The 15,085-nt window shown below is 36.9% G+C and overlaps 1 protein-coding gene across 1 annotated transcript in view; it reads right to left on the reverse strand.

The window, feature by feature from the left end:
• LOC129741065 (uncharacterized) overlaps nucleotides 1-12,171 on the reverse strand; it is a 28,971-nt gene extending 16,800 nt beyond the window's left edge. The window contains exon 1 of the mRNA XM_055732765.1: nucleotides 10,932-12,171. The gene's annotated coding sequence lies outside the window, so the exon portion shown is untranslated. The remainder of the gene's footprint in view (nucleotides 1-10,931) is intronic.
• Nucleotides 12,172-15,085: the final 2,914 nt, after the last annotated feature.

Raw genomic sequence — 15,085 nt, forward strand, 5'->3', positions numbered from 1 at the left:
TAAATTTGTACGATAATTTATGATTTGGCAAGGCATTTGCAGCTAGGGCAAAAAAAACGAAAATTTTCGTTACAAATAAGACAATGGCGTCGGAACTATACCAAATAGAGTGTCTCCAAAAATGAATTTTACCGTTCATTCGATCCCACGACCACCCCGTGATGTTTTGGCTAAATTTGACAAGCTGTAATTACAGCAAAAACGTTTAAGAATTGTATGCAGAGGAAGGGGTCCAGTTTGTTCCAAAAAAACTTAACCTATCCAACTGCCCCCAGTTCCGCTTTATTGAGAAATACTGGGCAATCAAGAAGAGGAGACAAAGGGAAAGGTTTTCAAAGACATCAATCAAATTTAGACTCTGGTGGAATGAGATAAACCGTTGGACGAAGAAGGTGTGCGCCGCCTAATGAGCCCTGTTACAGGAAAAATTCGAGAATTCCTTCGAAACCGTGAAGAATAATTTCATCCGTATTTTTTGTTTAAACTATGAAGAAAATGCTTCATTTGTAAGAAAAAAGATCTGGACTCCAATAATAAATAACTGAAATACAGGTTATTGTTTTTGTTCATATTCGAAATGAAGCAAGCTTTAAATCAGTCAAAAGAATTTTTAAGAGGAAATGATCTACCAATACTTTTGTAGCTGTTCCCGATGAAAGGACAAATTTATTCAGAAAAGTTTGATATTCAACTCCGAGAATACTCAATTTTTGTTCTCCTCTCATTAATCTTTATCGGAGTTTTATCAAAACTTCATTTAAGGTTTCTCTATGAAAAATGGACAAATACCTTCCACTAATATACTCTTTCTTTTCAGACGAGTTTTCAAACAGCTTCGTTTGGCGTTTCTCCTAAAAGAAAACAGAAACAATTCATTGTCATGATTAAAAACTGCCTCTCGGTTTTATGATGACTTTTTCTTTACAGTATGTCTTAAATCACGTTGGGGATGATGTTTTATCCAGACTTTAAACGAACTTCAAGCACTGCTTTAAATCGCGATAAATGAAATTTTTCAAGCATTTCTTAGCGTTTCTCAAACAGTTGTTAAACTGTTATACGTTGAATAAGTTTTCATATAACTTTAATCGATTTCTATAAAGTCAAATGGTTGAGAAGGTTCTACTCGTGTTCAGTATCAAATTTTTACATCCAAAATTCACACATCATAACCAGTTGTCATACCCTCTGCATACTAACTAATTGCTTTTTGGATTATAAATAGAATGGACTATTTAAATAAAGCATGATAAATCTATTAAGAGATGTGTGAGGAAAAGTTAAAAAAATACCATAAGAAAATATATAAGAATTCTTAGCGTGATTCGAGAGTTAAAAAAAACTTAACAGAAACTACAAGGTGTGAAAAAAGGTGGGTTGGATAGAAAATGGATTCGTGTCAAAACCTTTCACTTTTTTTCCAAATGTAATCAAAGTCACTTGATTGTTCAAGTTGTAGGTATTTTAAGTTGTTTTTTTTTTTAAATTGTTATTTTAGAAACTTAAAAGGTGAGCTAAATTCGCTTTCATCGATGGTTAAAATCTTTGAATTTGTTTTAGAGTCTGGTAGATCAAACTTAGTTGATTTCTGCATAAAATAAGCATTTTTTAGGTGATTCTTTTATTTCTGAAAAAAAAACATATTCTGTACTCAAATTAAACAAACCCAATCTTCCAAGTTTTTTTTCAAATTCTAAGATTTTAATCTTTGATGAAAATAAAACAAATTTAAAAAAAGGAAGCAATAAAAATCATCAGATTTTCGGATCAAATTTTCTTGATGCAAACTTGAACCAAATTAAATATTTTAGAATGAAATTTGGCTATGAAAAAAACTTCAATACATTTCGCTTGCCGCTAGTATGCTTACATAATTCAAATGTTATGAATCTAATAACGAAACCTCATTCCAAAAATTGTAGCACAACACAGTATTTTGTGCATTGGTTTCTGAATTATAAAATGATAAATTTTGATGTCCTTAATGTGTTCATAATGTTGAACAATACACTGTAAAAATATAGAATTTTTTGTTTATTTTTAAGTTGAAGATTTTTCTTTAACAGTAAATATTTTTTATAAAGAATCAATTCCATAATGATAATACTGTAGATAAAACTCTAATTTAACCTTTTATTTGTGATTTTCAGCTAAATTGTGTTTACAAACTATTTTCGTATAAAAATTGAAATCTGGAAATTGAATGGACAAGCAATCTGAACATATCAAGGACCGCAAAGAAATCTTTGACCGATTTTCGGCATTCAGTATCTCAGAAACCCCTGAATTAAGTTTTACAAATTAAGCACTTTTAAGTAACGGCAAACGTTGTGTTCAATTTAGTCCAATAAAGTTTAACACTTGAATTCAATTAATTCGAGTTATACTTCGGCAAGTAAAAAAATGATATTATTCGTTTGGTCCGCAATATGTTATGTTCATGATCTCTTGCATTGCTCAACAATTTATGTAGATTGTAAAATTCATTTACAAGCTAAACCTTTTTCTGTATTTTGAATCTGCATTCTGAATTTGAATTCTGAACCTGAATTTAAAAATTGCGCTTTGAATTTCCATACGATCTCTGAAATGTACAAAAAATACGATAACCGAATCTTATTCCAAAATAGAATTTTATGAGCCAAGTTATAGAGCCGTTATTCATGAATTTATTAATTAAATTCCTCAGTTCAGGTCACTATTTGAATTATTTATTTTTAATGTGCTCTATGAATCAGAATTAAAATATGAATTAACAAAGATCTGAATCTTACTTTTAAATTTTGGATTGTCATTTTGAAGCATTATTTTTTTTTATTTTGTGTAAAAACTTTATTCAAGAATTTCGAATTTGAATAGAAAAAATTTTTTCTCTTTTTTCATATTGTACTTGTATATTGTAAATCATAACTTCGTAAATGCCTTCAAAATTCAAAAATTCTATGAAATCTGTGAAAATTTCAAGATTCTGTGTTCTGTGACACAGATTCTGTGATGAAAATTTGCTCAAAATTCTGTGAAATTACAGATTATTCTGTGATTTCGGCAATCTTGCTTGTAATATCCACATACTTTTCATGTAAAAGTAAGTTTATGCCCTGGATGTATACTAAAAGTATAGTTAAAATAGTTATATGGAATCTTTTGAATATTAACTTAGCAGCTCTAAACTGTCCCTACTCGTATAACAGTCCCATTTCATAATTTTTTATCTCACCTGAAAGTATGTCATTTTGAACATAGGACTTGAATGTAAAACAAGAAATGTAAAACAATGAAACCAAAAAGAGATTTTTTCTAGAAATTTCGAAAAAAAAATCAACTCGTGGCTGTCCCATATGAAATATACCCTCATAGCAGTCCCATATGTAAAATACCACGGATTTATGTACTTTATAATGTTTCTTTCGGCGAAATAGTCTTTGATTTATTGCTTTGAAACATTCGAAAACGATTCAACTCACTTGATGTCGAATTGTGCACATTATCTTTCGAAGGCAGGCCAGTAAGAAAGAAGGAATGTTTTCCTGAGCGAAAAACTATCAGATGCAATCAAAATTCGTGAAAAGATTCAACTTACAATGTGGAATTCACGATATTTTTCCAAAGGTATGTTTGTTTTTCTGATAACTGCATTTAGAAGTTCAAAAATGATCAAATTTAAGTCTTAGAAGGTAGCTTGGTTAGCAAAACATATTCTGTATGGGACTGTTATGCGAGTAGTTTTGAAAAGGTTTCAAATATGCTCGTATAAAAGTCCCATAACGAATAAAAATTGTGTTTTCGACCTTACCAATGGCCCAATTTCAAAAATTTCAGGTCTTACGATTTATTATGATAACCTAGAACACATTCCATCAAACGATTTTCAGTTATGCGGAAAGTTGTGGACACAATTTAAAAATATATTCCCAAACAGAAAAAGCTGATTTTGTCGCTCGCTTGTTTATGCATATGGGACTGTTTTGAAAGTAGGGAAAGTAAATCTTTTATTGAAATAGGAATTTAATTATCTTACACTGCATGTTCTATGAATAAATAAAAAATAAATAAAAGATCCATTTCACATTTGATCTACGTTATTTTTTCACATACAACTCATATAAAAATTACGTGAATTCTGCTGTGAGCTATCTGAAATTCACGTAGGTTCTACGTGAGTTTCAGGGGGCCAAAATTCATGTTCATTTTCACGTAGCGTTCATGTGAAGAGTTCTTTCTGTATATAAGTCATTTTTTTAAATTTGTATGAAGACTCTTTTAAAAACTATACGGAAAAAAAGTTTAGCTACAAGCCACGAAATGGTTTCCCCGCGAAATAACGTGACTTGATATCGCTAGTGATACTCACACCGGACCTCAATTCATAACCTCAATCCGTCTAGAAAGCACGAGTGAGGCACCAACAGAAAAAAAAAAAACAAAATTGATAAAAGACAACGACACGATATGGACGCCACTTTTGTTAGTATATACCTCAAATGGAACGCTTCGCGGTCTCCTCCTGGACTGAAACGTTTCGGCCATTCTCCTCGGAACCCGACGAGTGTGTTTGTATTAAATTAATGCACATTTGATAACACACGGGCAGCAGCTGATGGACAAAGGTGGTGGAGGAAAAAAAACAAATGGAGACAGACCACACCGCGAAAAAGCCCCAACTCGACAGCAATCGCTGAATTAAATTAATTCTTCAAAAACTCAGCTGAACGAACGACGAAACCACGATTGGTGAAAGTTCGGTTCGGTGTACTTAAAAACCTTAACGGAAAAATCCGATAAATAAAACATATCCTACCAGTCGTTCAATTAGGCGTCTTCGGTTTGGTTTTGATGCTTATGTCATTTGGCCGTTAGGTCTGTCAGTTTATGCAACTCGGCTAAAATCGATTATCAGCGAGATCATGACACGTTGGGTTGTCTGATTTGGACTTCATAAACTTCACTCTCTTGTAAAGCTTGGTGACTGTTTATAAATTTTTAAATGGTTAAAAGTAGTGGCCTTTAAGCTTAAATAACAATAAACAGATTATTGCCACTGGCAAATACCACGTGATAGAAAGTGTGTACCGTAAACTAAAATAATAAAGAAGGTTTGACTCGATATTATAGGTTCTTGTGAAGAGTCTAATTCCACAAGCACAAGCGATCTCACGAATCTGACTCGTGACTCGAAAATCCACGAGTCTAACTCGTGAAAACAGATTCAGAGCCGTATGCGATAATCACATCACTTCGCCTCAAAATATCCCAAGCAGAAACAACGAGTCTGACTCGTTGTAAGCTACAGATGACTTGTAATAGAAAAAATGTGTCATAAATATACGATATTTTCTCTTCCTTTGTAAAAACAACGAGTTTTACTTATGGTAAACAATCAGTTCCACAAGTGTACACCACGAGTCTGACTCGTGGTGTAAAGATTAGTTGTTGTGACCTCGTACTTGGTTTTTAAGGTATAGAATTTGACCACTAACCACGAATCTAACTCGTTTTAGGTAATTAGTACCACGAGTTTATAACACGAAAAGAATTAGTGATAAGCGATTTGAGTACAAATTGAAATCAGTCTTTGAGTATGCCTTGAAGAAAAGGATTTTCGCTATCCAAAATGAGCACGAGTTCTACTCGTACGTAAAAACGAAAAAAGTCGTTTAATTGTTTGGATTTATGGCTTCTGTGTTTTAACAAATTCTTCGAGAAATGAAACCGATTTTATAGTTTGGATTTTCAGGGGAATTTGATCAGGGGAAAAATTGAGCCATCATTTTAATCTCAATCTTTCCGTTTCTTCCGGATCCCTCATAGTGTTAACAATGCTTCTCCGGATGAATCGAGCATTTCCTCAATAATTCAGCACGTAGACCCCACGGAGAAGAGGAAAAACTGCATAACCTCAACCGAGAAGAAGGAGCCAAGCGATCACCTTATTTTATTTACAGTTTTTTTTCTCGCTTTTCCCATCAGCCAATTACTCATCAACCGCATCCGTACCGAAAGAAAAAACCAAAAACATAAGCAAAGAAAACAAGACCAGCTCGAACTAACTCAACTGAACGGAAGGTTGTTGGTACCGAGTGATCGTCCGGAGCTTGACCAGGGCAGGAAGTTGGTTAGCCAGTCGAAACTACCCGAAATGGCGCCACCCCGTGACCGCAGCATAATGGTGGCCCTCCTAATGAACCAGTTCGAGTTCGAGTGATATTTAAAAAGCACCAAAACTGGTCAGCTCGGGAACGTTCTCGTAAAGTTTTCTTTCTCCTTAAAAAAAAGTCGGCTTAAGTCGGATCGAGTTCTATAATTAATCCATCATCATGATCTTCATCATCGTTTTCGGCACCGCTAAGCACTGATCGTCGACAATGGTCCCAGAAGTGCATCTTTGGCTGCATGGCTACCGTAAAATGGAGTGCATGAAATATACAATTGAAATGGAAAGAAAATCAAATAAGTCTGACCATGTGAAGCTTGTAATCATATTCTTTAAGACGCTTGAAATTTGATTAAAGCGGGAAACAACAAGCAAAATTATACAAACAACATTCAATCTAAAGAAGTTATATTTGTTCATCGAACGCATAAAACTAGCCCGTTTTCTTCCCACATCTTTTCAACCAAGAAATTCGAGATTTTTTCTACAAATTCTACCATGCATTTCGTGTTCCTAACCTAGGGAAAAATTGATAAGAAACTATCACAAATCGGAGATCGTAAGCCTTTTGTCTAACTCTGTCATCATGCAAGTCAGTATATCTACAACAATTTTTGATATTTCTTTCGTTCTTTTCAACACACCCATGTAACTGAGCGAAAAATCTTATAAAAATCTAAATAAAAATGATCTAAAAACGGATCAAAATCGGTCGAAATTTGGTCTGATCAACCCGTGAATCGGTTAGAAAACAGACCAGAAAACCAACCAAATTCGAATCAATTCAGTGCCCTGGTGATACAAATTTCCTAACGACAGTAATTTTTTGCGACTGAGCTGTTATAATAATCAATTTGTTTTCTGATCCAATTCGGACAATTTTCCAACCGAAATCGGTAAATTTTCCAATCAAAATCGGACAAAAAATGTGTCTGGATCTGAACGCTCTGCCCTGTTATATTTGTTAGTTTTCTGCCCTGTTGTATGAATTTTCATTAGAGTTTTCAGGCATTATAATTGGAAATTAAGTTTAGTCAATTTACATTCTTTTATTGATTCTTTTTGGCCATTTCAGTTGACTCCGGTCTACATGGAACGACGATGATTGTTACTTCAAATTAGGCTCTACACTAATTTTCAGGAGCAGTGATTATTACAGCAGCTTTGAAGCTATAACATAGTTTGGTTTAGAACAAAGTTTTGAGTTTATGATCACACTTATAGTTTAGTGCAAGAAAGTTGCCTATGTTAAGTGATTCACCGTTGTACTCTCATCGGGCGCGGTTCGTTTTTTTTTTCGTCTCCCGCGTTGGCATTGGAACTAAAAGAGAAAATTGTGATAGCCACCTGATTTCTTAAAAATCGCGAAATGGATATGCAAGGATGAAACCTATTCCTAATACATTTCAATATCAAACTTCGAAAATTCGATTTTATTAGCGAAGTGAAAATAAAAAGAATTTATCAACGAAAATGTTGTCGATGTGTGAGTCTAGAGAAAATAGCTTCATTTTAATCTGATGAATGTTTGTGAGAAAATGGTAAAAACGAAAGCGGAAAACGAAGAATCTCTAGTGGGTTAGAAAAAAAGTTCAATGAAAGTGCTAACAAGTCCGGACATGATTTCCTCAGAATTTGGCCTTACGTTCGCTCGCGGGTCACTCGTGTGCAAATGGTTGCCTGGGCAACATGTGACATAGTCATGGATTTTCTTTGCACGAAAATCAGCGGTTGCTGCGATGTGTTTTTCGTAGAAGTTGCTGAAATTTCTTGCTGCTTGTGGTGGATGTTTCGCGAAATTGAAAATAAAAGAAGTGGAAAAAATTATCGCCAAAATCACGCATAAAGTGTGTATAAACTTAGAAATACGATTACTTATTTGAAGAAAACGAAGGATAAGGACGGGGAAGGGGAGGCTAGATGGTAGTTGATAGCTTTTCTGTGGGTTGATAACAACGTTGTGATCAAATTTTTTAAGTTTATTAAAGAAAAAGTTCAAAAAGCAGAAATATGAGGTGTTTTTATTTCAATAAATTGACCTTGAAGAAGAAAGGATAACTTCTGGAGACTTATTATGAACCAGATGCTCTGAGTAGATTTTGGATTTTGTTTGAGAGTACTGATAAAAAGCGCTTATTAGGTTATGGTAGCGCTTAGCCAGGCTATGGTAGATCTGATTGCATACGGCGCGGGTTGGAAGAGGTAGAAGAAGATAAACAGGTGATGAACATAAAAAGGTGATCGATAAGAAAAGGGGAAGCTTAAAGAAAATGTTGAGAACGAGGTGATTTGCACGGTGGGTGTTATGCATAACTTTGAGAAAAGTTTAAAACATCCTATCCTTCTACAGTTCACAAAAAGAAGTTAAAATTGTAAAAATTAATTTAGGTCAGGTAATGCAGGAAGTAGTGCTACGAGGTTTAGGACGTATTGCACAGTTCGGTGATGATTTGAATAAATTTTAATTTTTTTTAAATTTTAAATAAGATGGAAACGATGTTGCATACATGTTTCCTGAGCCGATGTCCGTGAGTTCGAGCTCAAGAGTAAACATCGATCACAGTTGGCCTGGCTTCGACCAGACCGAACTGAACGCCATTCGAAAAATTTAAAACAGCAGATTTTGAAACTCATGTTATCCAAATGCAAAACCGAAAAAAACTAAAATAATTCAATGGAATGTATTGGTTGCATTATAATTTACTATTTCTGATTGATAAGTTTGACAATTTTTGTATACAGTTGAAAATATTTACATATTAGATTTAGGGTCTCGAAAAAATGCTGATGGCGTTCAGTTTGGTCTGGCCGAACCTCGGCCAGTTGTAATTCAGATCAGTCAATCTGCGGCATCGAATTTCTAGGGATCAAGGGTCGAAATTTTTCAACTCGGCAACAGTACGCGTTACTAGCATAAAAAAGAATAAAAATAATGTCTTATCACTTTTTTACTTCGAATTTGAAAAACAATATTTGATGTATTATTTCGGATTATTATTATTTTAGAATAATTCCAACACAATCAAAATTACCGGTTATCAAATAGAACCTGGTCTTCTAACAAAAAAAAATCGGTAAATAAATTGAATTCATTTCGAATTTACCTTCAAAATTGCAATTACTTTTTGATCATTTTATGGAGGAAACATTTAGAAACCATTCCTGCACTATTTCATTAGATTATTGACACATCTGATACACGAGCAGTAGCATATTCTAAAAAAAAGACAAGTTTCCGATTTCAAACCTTAGGGGCTCAAACTCAATTTTTTCTCAAAATTTCATGTAACTTGCAAGTAAATTGACACATCTTTTGATTAAGCTGTAATACGTTTTACCAGTCATTTCAGTATCGATCCGAATAAAACCACAACTCCACCTGACTTCTTATAAAAGCAATAAATATTCAGAAAATAATTTTTCACCTTATTCCCAAACAAACCTGAGTTCGTAAAAAAATAAAAATCCTCAAAACGGTTGTTATTCTCCATATGCTACGGTTTTTTTCAAACGTTGCATCCAAGCAAGCCGGGTGCAAACAAGAGAAGAAGTAGCTAGCGGGGCTGAAGCACACTTAAGTGACATCAAAACCAGAAAACGGTAGGAATACTGAAAACAAACAATAAAACAGAAGAAAAACGTGACGCCAAGATCTGGTCCCCGAAGTTGGTGTTGTTGTTGTTGATGTTGTTGTACACAAATGCAAATGGTGACGATCGTAGTTGGTTTTTATCTTTTTTTTCCTCTCATTTATTAAACTTACGGCGCGGGGTCTGTCTTCGTCGTCGTCAAGGAAATGTTTTTCGTACTTGTTGTATGAATTTATCCAGGGTGGACATTTACATCGACATACCGTCATAAAAAGTCGAAAGAGGTAGAATAAAATTGAAATGATCAGTTGACGTCCATTATCTACCGATAAAAGTTTGAAGAGGTAACTTGAAAAAAAAACATTTTTGGATTGTCACCCTGTTGCATACTAAGATAGATATTTAAATAAATTAGTATTCCCTAACGGTCTGTCACGTGGTTAAACATTGGACGTTGAAAGAAGAAAATCACATAGTAAACTCACTTTTTGACTGACAAACTTATTAAAATTGCCGACCAAAGGTTCATTTGAGGTGAACCTTAGGATTTTTCGACAGTGGAGTTCCAAACTTCCATCATTTTAAAGCACGATTTTAATGTTTTGCTACAGTTGAAATCAAATTGAAGAGCTTGAAAATTAAAGGGTTTGATGCATCCTTTAGTGTCCAGGATCAAGCTGATTTTAACGCTACCTTAGGTGCACGGTTGCACCAGAATTACAAAACATTTGAGCTAACTATTGAAAATAACCGCCTGAAACGTTCAAGAGAACGGAACGTTTGCAAAGGGTTAGTAAAGGATTGTTATTGTCAGGTTAAAAATTAACCCATTATGCAAGTATTTAATGTCCCCAGATGAAGGTTTATTTTAAGACACACATTAATAAAGGCTAAAATTAAAACAGCTTGGCATTGATTTGATATAAATGTTTAGCAAAAATGCTGAAATATGAAACACTATACTTTTGGCAAACTGACAACTGAATTCTGTTGACGTCCGTTATGATTTTCTTTATTTCAACGGGAACCAGTTTTGTGCCCCTTGAGAGTGTGCAGAATAGTGAAATCGATTTTGAACCTCTCGAATCTCGAGCTTCGTTCGTTCTGAATACTCACTCACTCCCTCATCAAAAGGTTAAATTGCCAAAAAACGAATAAAAAAGAACAACCGGATGGGAGTCAAATTTTACCTTTTTATTCCAAACTTCGTGAATGTCTTTCCCCCGAAGTTGTTGTTGCTACTTCTTTCAAAGTTTTCTGGTCGTTGTTGCTCGTCGCTTCCTCGCGTTCGATACTCCGATGGACACTTGTTTTGAGTTTTCTTAACTGTTTTTTGTCTGCTTCTTCTCTCCCTCGGAGTTCAGAATTTTTTAATCCATTAGCTGAAGTGGTGGTCACTCGTAAGATTTTGGCTGGTTTTCTTTGTGATCTTGTCAGGCAACGACGACCGAAAAGGTCGAGACTTACACAATTCACCTATCGTTTGTTTCTTTCTTTTCGATCCATCTTACACTGTCTGTTATCTCTATTCGAGATAGGGTTTCACAAAAAATGATCGCTTCACTCGGGGCTCATCACTTTTCTATGTCTAGCTCGAACTTTTGTTTCGTACTCTCCCAAATCTAATATTAATAATGAGGCTAATAATTTTTACTTCGTTGATTAGGCAAAGAGCTATTCTCTAAATTATTTTAGCTCTTCACTTCCCCTTTTCTTCGTTTCTTTCTATCCGAAGGTAAAACTAATCGCATTGAAACTTAATTCCCCATCGAACCTGCTCATCTTGTTGCTTTTTCTTCATTCTGAGCATAAGATGTGTTGTTGATTTGCGTATCATACTTATGCTTCGATTGTTGAGTATTCACCGATCGTAGGCGCAAAAGAAATGATTCCATCCATGATGAGAAAATCCAGGGCTAATCACTCGCAAGCACGGCAACTAACTTATTTCGCCAACAGTTATCCAGTGTTATGTCGAGAAGAATTTCCAATCCATAACTTCCCCAATCCGATTCGAAAGCAAACAAAATAAATAAAAAATGGAAGATCACATCATACACTAAAAAAATGGATGCCAGAGCAAGAAACCCAGGAAGGGACGCGCGCGCGAAAAGATCACCGATCAGCAGCAGCCTCTTTTCATCGCAAAGGAGGTAAGGTAAGGAGGCCGAATTTTCGTTGTACCCGGCAGCAGATATCAGTGAACTGCACCTACTTCTGTTGTTTGTTTGCTGCTAGCTAGAGTACACCTCGCTCCACGAACAAGAACGCAAAACGAACCCGCACAAAATAACCGTTGCAGCAATCACCCGCAAACACTCTCATACACGCACGCTCGCTCGCGAATCTTTCTTTAAGTTGAAAAAAAAAACCGTTCCGCCGATGACAGTAGGCGAAGCACTATTGCGGGACTGAACCGAACGCGTCGCTTTCTATGTTACAACTGAATGAATGAACGGGCCCGGTCCGGTGAAGTTGGGCCCTGAATCAGTATTCAGTTGCACAAACTGTGATGGTGTGAGTTCAGCAAAGTAGGTGAACGACAGAATGAATCCAGGCCGCTGTGATGGAACGCACACTTATCGGATGTTTTTTTATTACTTTTCTTGAATAAGCGACTGGAAGAATGTAAACAAACCATTGATTATGTGTGTTTATTTCTCGTTTTGACTGAAATGAACACTAATGATGCTCATGCTGCCGGCTGCGTTTAACATACTGTACTGTAGCAACATGAGAAATGAATATTAGGCTAGGAAAAATTGTATGGATGGAAGTATGAATGATAACTGCTTTTTTCACTATTCATCGATAAAGTTCCCTGAGAGGGAACTTAATTTTTCGAACTTGACCATCTTAGTGAAAGCTTCAAGACAGCACATCTTGGAAAAAATGTTGAAAAGCCTAAGTTGATGGAGGTAAATTCAGAAAATTCTTCCAGTTTCATGATAATAGAACAGCAGATTGAGAAAGTGGAATGTTCCTAGTATATTGTTCGCAAGATGACGACTGATGGGGATACCAAGAAGGACATCAATAATTCGGATCAAGAAAGCCCAAATTAAGTTTGCAAGTCTCCGAGACATCTGACCGGAGTTACGCCAGGTCTATCAATGAATAAGTCAGTGTTGTTCTACAGTTGCAAAAACATCGGAAATTTGTAAATCGCTATCTGCGTAAAATCACCGGTGCTTGGTGGCCTGGAAATTGGATCTCAAACGTGAACCTATACCGCAGGTATCACGCATGACACTTGGAAGCGAAGGTGAATTTGGATTGTGCATACGCTGCAAAGTAATGCGATGAGGTCCTTGGCAGGAATCCAGATGGATATCGAAGAAGGACAGCGCATGAATAGGAACTGTTGAAGAGAAACTAAGTCAGCTACACATAATGAACAAATAGTTTAAGCGGGGAGAACCCCGGCCGCAGATGGGTCCACTGAAAACCTCAGTAGCTCCCAGCAAGAGAAACAGCTGTCTCAATCGCAGGAAGGGGTGCACCGAGGCACAATAAATGTGGCCTTTTGGAGGCAGCCGACATGGTCGACAAATTCAGGTGTTTGTGCGAAGTACTAACAACGTGCACACGCACATCAAGACCTGGGTGCCGAAATTGATGGTGCTTCTGGAGAGTGCCGTCAACGAACGAACGGAGCTGATGCGGAAAGCCGAGGCTGCTTAGAAAGGATTGGAGGAAGAAAAATTGGTTGCTTCTCAAGGACTTTCGAAGGAGTCCAAGCCGAGAAGAACCGCGAAAAGACATCACGACTCCCCCGTCGTAAACGATTCTTCCGAAAAAAGGAGGGGTGCGGACTACGAGGATGCAGACGGAGAAAACAGTGCAGGAGGCTAGCCAATGGTTAGTAATAGAAAGGAAAACACGAAAAGAAAGGCCGTCATGAAGCCAGAAGCACCCCCAAAACCAAAACCTCAACGGGTGATGTCCACAGGTGATGCCCTTATCGTGGAAGCGAAAGAAGGCACAACGTGTGCGGACTTGTTCCGAAAGCTACGCGCAGAGTCAAAATTATCTGCTCTTGGTGAGAGCGTCACCAAAACAAGGCGCACCTTAAAAAGAGAACTGCTCTTCGAGCTAAAAAAGACCCGGCGGTAAAGAACGCCGACTTCAAAAAGCTTGTTGAAGGCACCCTTGGCGATGAAGCGACTGTCCGAGCGCTATCGCTGGTCGCATCTATTGAATGCAAGGACTTGAATGAGCATATCACTACAAAGGAGCTCGAGGAAGCACTCTCCAGCAGATACCTTTGTAGCACCACTCTGAAAGTATCCGAAATCCGCCACCTTCAGCACTGCAGTGCAACCTGGTATGAGCGCTACTGATTCGTTGAGAGAGGCTGTACGGTGGAATGCAGATTGCGTAAAATTGGATGTAATCCAGCTAAACCTCACGCAAGGTCGCACAGCTTCTGCTGGAGCAAACGGTAGGCGAATGGAAGTGTGATGTGGCGCATTTTTTCAGAACCATACAGAATTCCGTGGGGAAACGGTAATTGGACAGCGGACAGGTCTGGCTTAGCTGCTATCTACGCCACGGGACGTTTTCCTATCCAGGAGATAGTGGTAGATTCTCGGTACAGATTCGTGATTGTTAAAATTAACGGCATCTTTTTCTGCAGCTGCTACGCTCCAAGAAGATGGACGATCGGGGAGTTCAACACAATGTTGGATGAACTCACTCACGAACTGACGGGAAGGCCTCTGTAGTGATAGGAGGAGACTTCAACGCTTGGGCGGTTAACTGGGATAGTAGGTGCAACAACCCAAGGGCCACAGTCTGCTACACAGTAAACGAAAATTACCGAGTTCGGTAATTTTTTCACCGAAATCCTAACATATGTAAATCGTTAATCTGTTCGGTAATTGCTTCGGTAAAAAAATAAACGAACATCGGTAAATGAAGCATCGATTAACCGATGTTCGTTTATTTTTTACCGAAAAAAATTACCAAACAGTTTAAAGCTTTACACATGTTAGGATTCCGTTAAAAAATATTACCGAACTCGGTAATTTTCGTTTACTGTGTAGAGTCCTTCGCGAGACTGAAGGTTGAGCAGTGCAACATGGAATACCAGATAGAACGTCAGAGATAGAGATCACTTTTGCGAGCCCATCATTAAAAACTGACATGGATTGGAGAGTGAGTGACGATTATACGCACTGCGATCATCAGGCGATACGTTACAGCCTAGGAAACCGAATTCCAGTGGCAATAAGGCAACTGCCAGTCCATAAGCGTAGATGGAAGACAAAAGCTTTCGATTAGGAAGTGTGCACCAAAGCTATTATCATGTAGGAAGCATCGCGTGGCAGCGGTGTGCGAC

The sequence above is a fragment of the Uranotaenia lowii genome, chromosome 2 (genome assembly GCF_029784155.1).
Source record: "Uranotaenia lowii strain MFRU-FL chromosome 2, ASM2978415v1, whole genome shotgun sequence".
Taxonomy (NCBI): Eukaryota; Metazoa; Arthropoda; class Insecta; order Diptera; family Culicidae; genus Uranotaenia; species Uranotaenia lowii.